The following is a 17,126-nucleotide window of genomic DNA, read 5'->3' as shown; positions in this document are numbered from 1 at the left end:
CGATACCGAAAATAACTCGAATTGTCGTACTTACATTTGTACAATATAAATCTATAGGTATTATAAATGCAATATGTAGGTATCGAGTATATTCAAAAGTATTTTCTGTAATTAAATTCCTGATTGTCGGGCATTGCACTTGATAATCAATTTTAAATTGCTGTTAAGATTTAAAAATAACATCAATACAACATACGTAGGTAGTACCAATGGACTATACATGATTTAAATAATTGGTTTTCGTTCAGATATATACCACCGTTATTATAAAAATTACCACTGATCATGATTAATGATAATATGATATCTATTTAATAATATCTTCAATCGTGCTGTTGATAGGTACCTACATATTTTAGACGTACCACTAATAAGACCTTAAAATAATCAAAAATTGATGTCTTACTAAAATTACAAGTAAATCATATTTATTTATGAATTATTTAACTATCGAAATCAAGAACATCGCATTAGAACATAATTTTATAATGGAAGAAGTAAGTATAACTAAAATGTTTGGTTATAAAACCAACCAGTTCAATTAGACGATTTGTACTTGGAAAAATATTCCTTTTATTTATAATAGGTGATAGACCGTACCTTATAAAAGTCGTAGTTTCTGATAGACAATTTATCTGGTTTGAACTTTTAACTTTTAAGAGTTAAAAATTAAAATGTTCATTACTTTTTTTAAATATTATGGTAAAAGAAAATAATATAGAATTATAAAAGCACAATTTTTTTAAATAAATATTTTAAATTTAAATGTTGACAAAATTAAGATATTTAAACGAAAAAAAATTATTTTGTTGTAAATTACATAAAAATACTGTTCATATTAGCTGTAATCGAAAAATATAGTTTATAGATGAGTTAAATAGCAGCTACTAATAACTGTTTATTAACTATTCGTAGATCATATTTATTTATCTTTATAATGGTAATTAATTGTACCTGGAATTCTGGATCCACAGCTGAACTCTACACTTCACTTTTTTTTAAATTAGTACTACAACTTTGTATTAAATTTTAAACCTTTTTAGCTAAGCAAACATTTATCATCAATATTTATGAAAAAAAAAATAAAAAACTTCTCATTCTTAGAAAATAGTAATAAATGTTTGGTGAAAAAAACATATCATCGGTTATTAGTTTATAAGTAAAACCTTAAAAACAAAATCAATTTGGTCGAAAATTGATTTTCTATTTAATTTCCGAGTTTCATTAGTTTTAGATTCTGAGCGGAGAATTATTACCATGATCATTACCATGATGTGTGTTTTTATTTTTATTTTGTTTTGTGTCTGTCATCACGTTTTGGGGCCGTAAAAGTGCTTCGATTTTTGACTTCAATACCTCGTTCGATCAGAAAGTGAATCTAGTTGGTACTTTGGGGGGGGGGGAGGGGGGGGGTCAAAAGTAAGAAATTCTTAATATTTTTCTAAATAATCTGGATAAAAAAACTAAAAATTAAGAGAAAAGCAGGAAATTTTACGCACAATCAGTTTTCGACAAAATCGACTTTGGATTTTGATGTCACTTTAAAAAAAATATGACCATAGATACATACAATTTTCACCGAATGTTTATAAAAGTATATTCTATCCACCATGCAATTTTCAAAAATGTTCGACTTAAGTTGAACTATTCATAGGTATTTGAAATTTTTGATCATGTTTTTTAAAAATTAATATCGATAAAAATTTATTTTTTGGGTAAAAAAGCTTGACAATTTAATACTAGGTTCCTAACATATTGTTACAATAGCAGTTGAAAAATAAAAGAAATATATAGTCACATTTTTTTTAATAAGCATTCAAAGTTTGAATATTGACAAAATACTCAAAAATCACAAAAATTCGCAAATTATTTTAAGCTAGAAATTCATCAAAAATTTTCTTTTTAAATCTAAGATTTAAAAATTTAATACAAGATTTCTTACAAATTTGTCAATCTTTATCACAAAAAAAAAAATATCCACAAGAAAGTTAAATTTAGTTTTAATGATCGTTTGAAACTTAAATTTTTACAACATTGGATTTTCACTAGATTTCTCATTTAACGATTTTCTTATTCTGATGTAACTCTAAAACAAATGACCAAAGATATTTGAAATTTTCAATGGATGGTTATATAGGTATTTTCTATATTTGATAAAATTTTCAAAATATTTTGATTAGTTTTGAGCTTTTAACTGACATTTTAATTTTTTAACGTTTTTAGTTTTTTTTTCCATAAATATCGATAAAAATTTATTTGTTGGGTAGAAAAGCTTGTATATTTAATACAAGACTTCTAAAAAAATATTTGAAATTTTTTAAGAATCTATAATATATCCTAGACAGATAAATTGTCTCCGCTAAGAATCGTTTTTAGTATACAATGATATAATATCATTGGATTAAAATTTAATTCCATCTGTAATAGATACAATAACTAGATAGAACAGTAACTCACTTGTAACCTACTGTGCGTCTGTACAGCAGAGCGACATCCACGACTTACCCACTTTTTTTAAATTTAACTTAGGTGGCAGAAAAGGGAGTTCACCAATCTAAAAAATTATGTGGTTATATCATTAGCTTCAGCTGAAAATAATCACCAAAGTACCATTAGGTTAGAACCAAAAGAATATTGGAAGATGAATGCTTTTTATCCAGTAATAGGTCCAATAATACAATTATATGTTAAATGAAAGAAAACTTTTCTGAAGAGAACAGTAAACGATTTGTGTAGATAACTTATTAATATTAAACTTTGAAGGATCATCTTTATTTATAAATCAATATAAGGTTTTCTATTTATATATAATTACTGTTTTTCAAGTGTCTGCCTATTTCATTCAAAAATTATATACTTGTATTTTACTTTACAGAATTTATTTGAAGTTATATCTAATGATTTGAAATGTGAGATGACTGTTTTAAAAAATATGATATAATAAGTTCCAAACTATTTAACCGCCAAAGAAAATATATCTAAAGATACGTTTCCAGATCTTTTTTAAAATTATTTAATTGGCTATCACTCTTCCGGTCAGTTCAGCTACTTGCGAACCGTCATTTTCTGCAATGAGAAGAATTAATAATTATCTTAGATCTACTATGTCACAGGAACGGTTTTTCGAAATTAGCAATACTTAATATTGAGAAAGATATTATTGTTGACAACGAAATTATTTTAAATATATTTGTTAAAAAAAAAAAAAAAAAAGACAAATAAGAATATAAAATGTATAAAACTATATTAAATCTGTTACCTATACTTAAAAGTTAATTATTGTTTTATTTTTTATTTTTTAGTTTTACTTGCCTTGCAATAAGCACATTTTTTATAGAGGGTAAAGAGCTTCTGAGAGGCAGTGATTGAAAAATATATGTGAGGGGCTGAAGCCTCCCCCCCAATTTTTTCACTCTAATTGCGTCTATGGTACTGAGAACATTATAATGTAAGTTTTAGTAGGAATTCATGTGGTACATTGTTCCATAAATCAAATATTAAATTTACTTAAGTCTTTAGTCAAATTAAATGTATTAATTATATAATAATGCATTAATTTCAGCTGTTGGGCCGTCCTGAAGGAGGGTGTAAGAATATCACAGCCTCCTCTCTCTCCCCCCCCCCCCAACGTACAATATAATTTGTTAGTTGCTACATTTGTAAATTGAGTACCTATTTAAGTTGGCAGTCAGCAGATGATCATTTTTTTTTTACAAAAAATTCAAATATTTTTATAAATATTGCGAAATACGAAAATACATATTTCATAATAATATATTATACTAGCTGATATTTTTACAAAAGCAATTGAAAAATAAAAGAAATGTGTAGTCACAATTTTTTTTTACAAGCATTCAAAGTTTGAATTTTGACAACATATGTAAAAATCACGAAAATCACCAAAATGACGAAAATTCGCAAATTATTTCAAACTAGAAATTCATAAAAAATGTTCTTTTTAAATCTAAGATTTGAAAATTTTTAATAATCTATAATATATCCTAGACAGATAAACCGTCTTCGCTCAGAATCGTTTTTCATACACAATGATATAATATAATTGGATACAAATTTAATTCCATCCATTACAGTAACTTTACTTGTAACCTATACAGTACAGCAGAGCGACATCCATGACTTACCCGCTTTTTTTTTCTTGATAGTTTTGAAAACTACTTGGAGTTTTTTTTCAATGCTCCAAAGTACCATTTAGATTCTGTTTTCTACCAGAAAAAATGATGTAGAAACTCAAAGCAGTTTTATTATTCTAAAATGTACAACGAACACACAAAAAAGTTACATGTCATTGTAAAATTATAATACCTATATACATTCGTCCCTCCGCAAGGAATCTAAAATATTTCCAAAACCATTCATATTTTCGTGAAAAAGAGTTTTCAAAATTTAAATTAATTAACTTATATTATGTAATATAGTATGCTAATTTAAAGAGAGGTTTTACAAAATGTATAAATATTATATTTAACCATGGTGACATAATAAATAAATATAATATCATCTGTGGTATTTTTTTGTAGAAACGTTACGATAAATTGCATTCGTCATGTCTGAATCAAATATCAATGTCAATCAAAGTACCATAATATGCAAGACAGTTATTGGGCTCAACGAACAAATAACTTTCACTTCAAGACAAATTGAAAGCTTGTTGAAACTTCAGTTTTCAAATATGAAACCACAAGAGTGCGTAACGTGAGTACAATTTAATTATTAAACAATTTATATAATTTATAAGGCGCATGTATGGTGGTAGATGCTGTGAGTTCTTAGTGTTTCTACCTTATCATTAATATTTAAAACAGTACCTCTGTCCTCTAAACATAGTTATTAGCTATAATAATGTGTATCTGTATAAATTCTAATGTTCAACATTTTGCAAAAGGTTAGTTGCATCTAGATTAAAACTTGATAATATCGAAGAGAATTATATACACGCCTGGTTGGCTGACAGGCTAGGCAGCATCGTAAAAAATATACAGCTTTTGCGTTTCAATGTTCAACAAGGAGTTATCATCGTGCGTTGGATTGTCCATTATATATCTTTAGTGATCGGTATGACGAATGACGATTATGATAATATATTATTATAATTAATTATATTAACAATAGAAACTGTGAATGAGATTAGCAGTTTCTTGACTATTTTAAGACCTACCTAAAAATGTTATCATCAACAATTTAAATTGTATATAATATGGTATATTCATCAAATACGACAAATTACCTACTGTACTTACATTACATTTGTATTTAATTAATTCAAACAATAGTTACCATTATTGTATCATTCTTGTCTGCGATTTATACTTTAAATTGGTTGATAGTAATACCAATGATAATTACTTTTAAATTCATAAATAGATCATTGAAGATCACATTTTTCCCGTGATTTTTAATCTATATGTAAATTTTCTATATGCTTGATTTTGCGATATCAAAAGATAAATTTTTTTTTAGATTTAAGTATACTTTAAATTGAAAGAGACATATTTAACAAAATATATAAAGATAATGAATACATTATTTTTACGCTTAGCTGAAAAATTGAGTAAAGTTATGTTGTTTGAAAAATTACGCATGGACATTATTGTTGCACTGAAAAACGCCAAAGATAATATGATACCACCTCCAAATAGTACAGAATGTACAATGAGTTTCGTATCAACTAAGACCAAAGCGAAAAACGTGACGAACATCGATGTGGCATCTGATTATATGAACAAGCCCACTGCTTTACAAATAGCTACAATTATCGCAAACACATTACACGAAATGTTCGTTTAAACAGCTGCAGTGCATACATATTATATTATACGCATATGTGTGTGTGTGTGTTTACTGTGTTTGTGTGTCAACACTCAAAAATTGAGTTTTAAATTTAAGGAGATTGCTAATTTTGAAAGTAAACCCATGTCACCCTAGTTCTCCAAACGACCAAACCCCCGTGCTTAAATTGTATTCTGAAAAATAACTAATAAGCACCTATAAAATAATGCATTTTGCATAGAAATTGGGGACTTATCAGGGGCGTCTCCAGACTTTGGCCAGGGGGGGGGGAGGCGAAATAGTAAAAATATTATTAATTTACATGGGATTCAGATACTGAGTGTAGTACCATTTTTTTTATCCTTTGGAATTTAGGACTAGTTTCTTCTACAACATATTTGTGTCACTAAAATGTTAGTTTACTAAAAACAAATCATCATAGTCATTAAAGTATACACATTTATTTTATAGTTTGTGTAACAAAATCTAAATTTCTTTTATGCTTAGCAAATCGGTCTATTATCTTGTCTACATTTAATGGAAACTGGCTGTGACGCTGTGTATATGCAAAAGCGCCAAACCTGTTAATCTACATTGGTCCATTTCACTTCTTATCCAAGTTTTCAACCTAAAAAGCAATCAAAATAAAGAAGAAGCGTACTTTAAAATTAAAGCGAAAGCACATACGACATCAGCTGCGAATCGCACATCATAACAAGATAACATTTAAGACTATAGATCGCCCCCTTCGCCCCCCCTCCCACAAGGACACGCCCCTTGGACCTGGTGAAAAGTCATATGATAGAATATTTGATACTGCCCAACATTGTTATAATACCTAATTCAAATTTATGAATCTATTTTTTGTAGTTCAGTTTACAGTAAGCTAAAAATAATTTCCCAACAATTTTATAGTACCTTATATGGTAAAAATAAAATTCTTTCTTATTCATAGTATCTGTCTAAATGTTAAAGAAAAAAAAAAATATATTTTATGAAAATGTTGTGTCTTGATTTTTGATTTTGATTTTTTTTTTTTGTTTTAATTGATAAAATTAATTTAAGTTTTTGGGACGATTTCAAGTATACTGTGATACAAATGGCATTCAACGCTAACTCGAGAGAAAATATTAAAATTCTGAACCCGATAAAAGACATTGATCCTTTGTATCTACGAAATGATAGTGACGAACCACAAAACAAAGGTACCGCAGATAAAGACAATGAATGTGACGATGTGCGAATGTGTGCGATTATGGACAGATACTTTTTTCGGCAACCGATCAACCCGTCTTTGGATTTAGATCGGCTAATAAATAGTATTTTGTAAACAAAAAGTTATAAAGAAAATATATTAAACATTATAACATTTTATAACTCAGGCTTAAAGCAGTCAATGTGCCGTAGACGCAAATTCTATGTTTTGGATAAGGATAACTATGATGAGAGTGTTAACACTGCCAAAAAGTAAGAAATTTAATTTTAGTTGTAAAAATGTCTTTATATTATTATTACGAAATCCGCAGATACGATAAACATTAAAATAATTATAAATAATAAGAGTAACTCACCTATTACTTAATTCAGTAAAAATATATTACTTCGATAATTTTAATAGGTGATTATTGTTATGCCAAGAATAAAATGTATTTTCAACAGTTTTTTGTTTGGTACAACAAAGTCTCAATTTTTTGGTATATATTTAGTGAGTAATTTCAATAATATATCTTGTTGGTTGCTGCATTCTTAAGGGCTAGTGGTACTTCATAAACTCATTCCTTAAAACGTAAAATATTTTGCTTATAAAAATTGATAATTTCAACTTTCTAAGTAGGATCAACGTTAAAGGTTGTGTATATATGTTTACACTATTACTACCAATTAAATTTATTAAACATCTTTTTATGGTTATGAAGTTTTTTTTGTTGTCTTAAAGAATACTTGAATTTCTTCATTGCCTAAGTTCCTTAATTTAAATTTTAACCACGTCAGCTATTGAAAAATTTCCATCTCGTCCCTTAAGTTTTCATCCAATTCAATCAAGGCTAGAAACTTTTGCTCTCAGTTTGGATAATGACTGCCATAACTATAGATTTTTAATTTAATGTAACTTATTGATAAGGTAAGATACTTGTTACTTTTTGTAAAACGTTAGATCCCAGAAAAAAATTATAAATAATCGATTGGTTTTCATTTTATCTTTTTCAGTGATTAAAATGTAAAAATTATAGAATAATCTTTGAATATTTTTTGGTGAAAATATTATAACTCGTCGCCGATACGAAGGAGATCAATCAGATCCACTGCATACGAAGAACAATGTCTTCAACAGAATTATTCAGGACTGTGATCGAAATTAAAATATATTATTACCACTTGTTACCACAATTGTGTTTTTATACATAAAAAAATCATTAACTTCGCCAAAAAAAAAATCATACCTAGTGTATAATTTCATTAAATGTTTGTTACAGGCTATACAACAACCGTAGACTGAAAATGTTTTCTACCCATAAAGTATCTCTTAGTACCTCGAAATTAGTTATAACTATTTCTTTATGAAGACCTTTAGAATTTCTTCAAGAGCCTTATAATTTTGGTTACTGATTAACTGGCTGACTGATGAACGGGAGTCATGTGTGACGATTCGTGTTGGAAAAATGTACGGAACTACTCACACCTATAGAAATTATTACAGCTATTGCAACTAAATTATTTAAGAACTATTGCATTGCATAATAATTTTAAACTATGCATGGGTGTGGTATAGTTTGTATTCCACTTTTGAAATTACAAATGTGGTTTTAAGGTGTAATAACTTTAATATTATTTATCAACTAATTTTGTAGTTTGTTCTTATAAACTATAATATACTATATCTGCAATAGTGAAGTAGTCAAATAGGCTACCCAAGACGCCGTGCGATAATTAAATTTGGAAATGCATTATACAAGTGTTTATTGTTCATATTTAAATATTCTACTATTCGCTGGGAATGTTTACAATACTATTAGTCTTAGTCCTTACTGTTTGATAAATAGTAACTTTTATGTATGTTATTTTACAATGATGTATGTGTGTGTTTTTAAATCCTTGCTTAAATCATTATCTGCATTAAATATTAATTATTAATATTAAACATTAATCAAAGCATTAAATACATAAAGTTTCTACTTAATTGGTGTCTGATAAGAAACTGGATCTTGAGATTTGATACTTTATGGAAGAGGGGAGGATATGTAATAAATTCCTAGTAATTAAATAAAAAAAATAAAGGAAAAACCAGTTATTGAAAAAATCGATTTCGTTTTTTGTTGTAACTCAACGAATAACTGAAAGAACTTGAAATTTCTTCTGAATTTTTATATTAACATTTTAATAGAAATTGTATTCTCTTTCAAATTATTTTGGATCTTTGTGTGCAATTTATTCGATTCTAATATGGTACAACTTTGCTTTGTGATAAAAAAAAAAATGTAAATATAATTCAAGTGTCTCATATGTTATTCAAATTTCATAAGCTAATAAAAAAAAAAATAATAATAATAACTAAAAATATCGGAAATGCAGTCACTATATTTCGTAAAAACATTCAAATTTTGACAAAACAATCAATAATAAATAGAAAATAAATAATATAATATGATTGAATTTATAATTAGTTTTGAGTATTATGTACATCCACACAGATCAATGAAATAAATTACCACAACATAAAATATTCTAAACTGTATGTCTCTACAAAGAGTAGCTTTTTCGTATACGATGAATATCATTGAATTCAAATCTAACACATCCGTAATGAATTCACTCTTTATCGGCTATAACACAATGGCGCGCGCCCTACTTTTTTACATGCAAAAAATGCAACACGATTGCGCCCAGAAAATCAGTACAAGTGCACCCATTTGACCTTTTTATTTAGATTACACTCCGTAACGTGCGTTTTTTTCAAAATCACGATGAAAAATATAATTAGCCAATGATATTAATAAATTAATTCTTGTCTGTATGTGCCCAACGATAAAGGCTACTCGAAGGACCACTTGATTTATTGTCGAGACCAAATATAACCGCACGCCTTGTTTTATTTAGGTAGGCAACCAAATCGACTCAATGTTACTCTGACGATAGGCAACCAACTATGCACGATGCCCATGACAAGGACGGGAACGTAACGTATAAGGAATATGGATGGTGCAGGTTAGTAATGGGGAAGGGTCGATCCGGTTTAGTGCAATGACCACAGAGCTCACAAAAGAGGGAAAATTTAAAACTAACTTAAACCTATTGAAGTCTGGTTATGGTGATGGTCTTCGGGTCTTCCGAAGACGTGGATAGGACTCCCGGACTCGACGACCTGGGTGACCTCTCACACAACGGCCAATTGCTGGCGAACTTACGCAACGGCACTCTCTCGTTGATGACATGAACTCGACTACAGCGACACCCAATAATTGGTAGACACTGGCCAATCTGATTGGAGGACGTGAGGTGACATAAATTTATAAGCAACGTACGAGAAGAGTCTGATGTAGAAAGTTGCTTTATTTGCCTTCACAATGAATAGTAACGATTTTTACAATTATAGTATTTGTCTATAAATCACGATAACAATTAATTATGAATATGCGCTCAATGTGACTTACAATCAAAAATATAAAACTTTAGTTTATTTTGATGTCAAGAAACAACATATTAAGGTGGTTCCAGTCGATCAAAAAATATCGTTTTTAGATGTTCCGCTATGACAAAATTGTGAGACTTCGGATGGTTCGATTTTAATGCTGTAAAAATAATAACATTTCTTAACATCTCCTCTGTAGAACCGTCGGGGTAATTTTTTTAAGTTTTAATTTTTGACAGTATTATAATATCATACAACTTTCAGTTTTTACAACATTTTCGCTCAATCATATGTATTGAATAAATTAATATTTATAAAAAAACTCTTCGTCCGTTCTATAGAGGAGGTGTTAAAATATTTTAGGATTTTTACAGAATTAAAATAACACCAACCTAAGTCTCACAATTTTGTCACAGCCGAAGTATGTTTTTACACGAAGAGTAACTGAATACTTTTTTCTAATATAATTTAACCTGACATGTGCCTGCGAGTGCGAGAACGCCAAATACCGATAACCAATTAATTACGCGACGTTTACCCGGATCGTCGCGCGTCGACCGGATGCCGACCATTTACCGAGAAACAATTTTCGATGTTTATCATATTATAATATACGTTCAATAATAATAATAATAACAATAATAATAATAATGTTTTTCTATAATACACCACAAAACTGCAAATTCACATAATCACATTTAGTCAGTCATAAACCTTACTCTTATACCACAGTTCTTATTTTTGATTGTAATTTGAACATATTGTGATTTTTTTTTTACCTACCTATTTTCAAATATTTTTAACGATGGATAATACGAAAAATTGGCGAATGGGTAAAAAATCAAAATGTTTTCCGAGTAAAAGCAGAAAAAATAAAGGAAATATTGCTGCACTTGTAAAAAAAAAGGTAAGTGAAGTTAATGTTTGTACAATTAAATTGAAAAACCTGTCATAATTGCTTTTGGTTTGGTCACTGGTCATATTAAATTTTAATTTCACAAAATATTATTATAAAAATGTTACACATTTTTATGTAAAATTATATGAACACCATACATATCAGAATATAAAATTCAATTTTGCTGGTTAAATACCTTAGAAAATCACGAAGATTAGAAGTTGTTTTGCATAAAAAAATAATATGAAAACGAGTATTTCATGTTATAAAAATGACTTTATAATAGATATATAAGACTAAACTTCTTTAGGGATGAATATAAACAAATCAGTGATCCACATATTCACATAGTATAGTTCTTTGTCCAAGATTATATTTTTTATTTGTAAATTTTCACAGAAAACCGATCTTGTAGTAGGGCATAATGACATTTCCGAAGACAATAATGCCCTAACAATGATACCATGTAGTAGCAGTGAACGACAATTAGTAACATCACAGCGTAATGTCCAGATGTAAGTAAAAAAACATAAAATAAAACTATAGTATTAATTGAGAAAAATATCCAAAATTTGGTTCAAAAAGTATAGTAATATTTTAAAAGTACGAAGCGGCTCGCCTCAGTCTAATTGTTTTGTTTTTATTTTTTTTTTTTTCGAAAAAAGGCTTGTGTTGGAGATAGAGAGTTAGAGAGTTGTCCATTCCAATGTATAGCTTTATACGCGAAGTCCACTTTTAGATTCTGAGCGGAGCGATGAATGTATTGATTTTACAATGTTGTGTCGTTGTGTGTGTGGTTTTTTTTTTTAAATTTTTGTTTAAAATTTTTTTTGTGTCTGTGTACATGAAATTCCCAATCGTTTATAAAAGCATCAAAAGCACCGGGAAAAACAAAAAAAAAATTTTTTGAAAAAATTGATTTTTATTGAATACTTTTTTCAGTTTATTCTTTGTATAAATTGAACTGTAATTATGTCCAACATTAGTTTTTTTTTTACATTTTTACATTTATTTAATAGGTACCATAAGTTATTCTTTCTAAATAATATTTACATAATAGGACGTAATATATAAATATGTAAGGTAGGTAACGGTATACCTATATACATTTATTATTATTTTTTGCTTTAATATAATATTTATTACTACCTATCTATTATAAAATAAAATATGCTTTTACAAGATAAATCGTTTTTAAAAATATGTATTAAAAAAATATGAATTGTTTAAAAATTTAAAAATTTAAAATGCTACACTGAATAATTATTATCACGCTATAGCAACTTAAATTTCTACGTACTTATGTAATTATGTATGTACATTGTACTTATGATTTCTACTAAATCATGCAGTATTAAAAAATAAAACAGATCACTGATGTTGATTGGATTTATTGTGCGTTATCTTTATCTCGGAGTCGGTAAATTGCCCCAAAAAAGGTCATAGTTATAAATACAATATAGGTACTACGTAAATTGCGGCCTATGTACTTTTAAAACATACGTAAGGTTGGTTTTTAACCATACACATTATTACTAATTGCTAATAATATAATATTTTTAATTAAAAACAAAAAAACAGCATTGCTTGAGCAATTGATATAATTATATGACAGTCCTAAGTCTGAAAATGAGAAGGAAAATATTGATTTTTCAATAAAAACCTTTGACGTAATTATTACTTATGAATAAAAATATTTGGTAGGTAGTAAAAATTATATCCAGGCCGCAATTTAGGTATATATAAAATATAGCCAGGCCGCAGTTTACGTATGTACAAAATATGCCCGGGCCGCAATTTACATAAAAAATTAAAAATGGGTCGCAATTTACAGTGAGCTCTTTATAGCTCTTTTTTATCTATGCATTTATAAATAATACAAAAAAAAATATTATATTATAATAATAGTAGTGTATGATGCGTGCGGGTAGTGGGTACCCGGTAGACTATAACTTACAAGTAATGTAGTCTATTGTTTGATTCTTAGAATGCGGATACGGGTCGTAATGCATTATTGAACACTGTACACCAGCGCGGCAGCGCGCACACACACTAATGATCATTTACACTCGCACACATTGATATGGCCAGGTTATACGTGACACATAATTTGCCTAAATCTTACTCCTTAGAAAATGACCGACTAGAACCCCCTTAAAAGAATATTAAAGGAATATTATACTACTATTTGTATGGTATGCTCTAGGTGATACGGATTTTCTAATTTTAAACCAATTGACCAGAATCATTTCACACGCATAATAACTCACAGTTTCATACTTCATATATTTCTATTCGTGGAGTTATTGTATAATTATTATTTATAATATAATATACTGTTACAACATTCAAAGTGAAACTTATTTAAAAATTAAGTGTTAAAGAAAATCGAATTAAAAACTCGAAAAAAATAAGAAGACAAATTGAAATTTATAATGCAAAGTTGGACAAAATTAAAACATAATTAAATTTTTATGCTAGAATATTTGAATATAATGGGACTACAGTTTTTTGCCACATAAATTCGTAGATTTCGTTATTTAATTTATATAAATGTAAAAGTACTAATATTAAAAGGAAATAATGTGATTCAGAGTTTTCGTAATTTTTTTTTATAAATTTGGACAAATATTATTTAAAAAAAACACACATCAAGAGCTTTAAGTGGAGTATACTAATGTGAAATAATGTCTCAATAAGAAACAATCTTTAAACAAGCCAACAATTTAATTTTGTTGTCATTATTATAAGCCCTAAGCTTTGTTTTCATCATTTCAATAATTTTCCTTCAAATTGTATGTGCTAACCTAACATCGAACTTTAAAAACTTAAACTTTGAGTTTTTCAATTAAACCATATTTTTAAATAGTGTATTGTAAAATTTGTAGAAGGGCAAACCTACATTTTCACGTGTTTACGGGTAAAAAGACAAAACGGGCACAATCGTGTTTTACTGCTCTATATACCTACATATACTGTACAGAAAAGCAGTACCCAATGGTCCACTTTATTTGTACACTGAGAATAGTCAACACCTAGAAGTTAGAACATTGGAGCCACTAGCCAGTCATAGATTTCACAATAACTGATCATTACATTTTTCGTGTTTGTAGATATTATTAAAATACTGTATATATTTTTTACATGGGGTTTACACGTGCATTGCGCCAGCCCCACCCATTAAAAATTTTTTTGTCAAAATTTAGTACGCGATTGGCATGAATTTGCACGATTAAGTATAGAATTCACACGGTATCATATTAGCTGGAAATTAGGGAGTTGAAATGTGTCTGCTATTTAATGCTTTCAGTAACAAAGGTTTCACTGTACTATAATATAGTCGATACAATTAGTAGTATATTTAATAGGGCAAATATTTATTTTTGTAAGACTCCGCATTCCTTATGTAAATAATATTACTTTTTGGAGTAGCTTATCATCAATCGTCATCGTTAATACACTCATAAATGTATGGTAATCTCAAAAATACTCTTGGGGGTCACAATTCACATTAACGGTATTAATCGTGACCATTTTGGGTACGTATTTAACATGATTAACAGTTACCTACATTTTTTGGACCATTGTTTAAAATACTAAACGTGGGCCGACTATATGATACGGAAAAAATGTTCATTTCAGAACGCGGATATGAGGCTAGGTAAATTGAGTCTGAAACACCTTTTTTGTGGTAAACCAAGTTCTGGGTTTGATATTATTGGATATATCCAAAATCATCGTTAAATAACACACACAATAATTTAAATAGCAAGTCCATTATTGAATATTGTTTTTAAGTACCTTATGAAATCTGAATTTTTGTCGATATACTCGTACTATAAAAATTATTTTGATTCGTTCACTCGTCATTACATCTATTGTGTGACAACTACACTACATTATTATTATATACACTTGTAATACACACTTGAACTACAACTAGTAACTAATCGGTGAATACCCAGAACACATTGAATGTAGAGACTTTTCCTTTTTGTATATTGTCGTGATATTTATAAATTATTTTTTTGTGAAATAAAATTATATTATTACTCGGTACTCAATTTACCTAAAATGTGGCCTAGAATCAATTTACGTACTCTGATTTCTATTTACGGGTAGAACACGATGGATAACGGTCTTTATTGGTCGTACTTTTTTTAATAACACTATTGAGACCGTACCAACTTTTATGCAACTTAGAGAAATAAAATATACAGATATAATCAATTTGTCAGTTTAAGATTAAAAATACACAATATTTATAATTATTTATTTATAGATTTATAATATACAGTTTTTCCAAAATACTTATTTCTAGTTAATGTTAAGCTAAATTAATTTAACCCGAGGTGCCACATCCTCGCTCATTGGTCTAAGCAAAGGCCCGCTTACACGCACCGACTTATTGCACGTTTTATTGAATAGGTACAAAAATGATTACTGCATTTTGAACTACGCCTCCATAAATAAAATCGATAAAATGAAATCCTGGATCCACCACTATCCACCATAAACTACTCAAAGTGAAAAATGGCCTATTATCCATTACAATCACAACATTGTATGTATTGTTTATAAAATAACAAATACTTGTTTAGAAAAAAGAAGACATATTATCTTCCAGCAAAATTAAGATACATATCAATTTTGGAACCTACTGTAGATGTCTTGTCCTAAATGAAACTACGCTGATTTCATGAATATATAATGTATCTCATGTATGACCGTTGCAATTTATGTACCAGAAACGTGGTTTAAGTGCAATAATTGATTTATACCAAATGCTTTATGTGGAAAATTGTCCGCCATAATAATGTCACTATCAACACTGAGAATATAGATTGTGGTATGCAAAACAATTTTCTCTAAAAATAGTTGTAAACTAGAACTTATTTTTCAGGGGCTATAATGTTGGCCGTTTATCCACTCATATATTATACCTAATAGGAGCTGGAGCATAAAAATGTAACCCTAATCGATAATTATAGTTATAATCATTATTGTGGTGAATCGAATAGGTTGGTATTAGCTAACCCGGTGCACACGAATTGCGTCCCGGACGCAATTCGTGTTACCTTTTCATCACTTAACATTTTTTTGAGGTTTCCAGCGGTTTTCAAATTTATTTTTCATTTTGATATTTTTAAATTTTTAACAAAATATTAATAATTAAAAATTTATCATTAACATAATATTATTATATGAAAACTTATTTTTAGTAGTTTGTACTTTTAGGCCGGAGCTATACACGGCGAATTCGCCGCGTTTCCAACGCAGCGTATTCCGTGGCGTTTTCTATCGAATTAAAAATAAACCAATGCATTTTTAGTTCGACGGACAACTGGCGGTATACGCAGTGTAAAGCAATAGCTCCGACCTGATGGATATTTTCGATAAAAATATTAGGGACCATACGGACTTCCCAATCGATAAGTAACTATGGACTTATGACTTATAATTTATATGTTTTATGATAGTATTAAATTATTTACAGTTAAATTTTAATTTTTTTATAAATAGGTATGTGATTAATTATGACTTATAATTTATATTATTATGACATTATTATATTTTTACAATTAAATTTAATTATTTTTATATAACCTGGCATATCTTTATTGTGACAATATCGTTTTAGGAACCACTTACAATAATTAACTGTAGATGAAAAACTAACACGAATTGCGTCCGGGACGCAATTCGTTCAAAAAGGTTCGTCTACCTGTTTTGGTACGCAATTCGTGTGTACCCAATTTTTAAGGCCAACTGATAGCGTTGGAAAAAAACTATACATGGTATACGTGGTTCAAG

General features: G+C 28.5%; 1 pseudogene; it reads left to right on the top strand.

Moving 5' to 3' along the window:
• Positions 1-1,269: 1,269 nt before the first annotated feature.
• On the top strand, positions 1,270-3,222 carry LOC149060590 (zinc finger MYM-type protein 1-like; annotated as a pseudogene).
• Positions 3,223-17,126: the final 13,904 nt, after the last annotated feature.

The sequence above is a fragment of the Diuraphis noxia genome, unplaced genomic scaffold, assembly GCF_037042655.1.
Source record: "Diuraphis noxia isolate RWA-SAM2 unplaced genomic scaffold, SU_Dnox_SAM2 contig0001, whole genome shotgun sequence".
In the NCBI taxonomy this organism is placed as follows: Eukaryota; Metazoa; Arthropoda; class Insecta; order Hemiptera; family Aphididae; genus Diuraphis; species Diuraphis noxia.
Note: the sequence above shows the minus strand (reverse complement) of the source record. Positions and strands in the feature narration are given on the sequence as shown.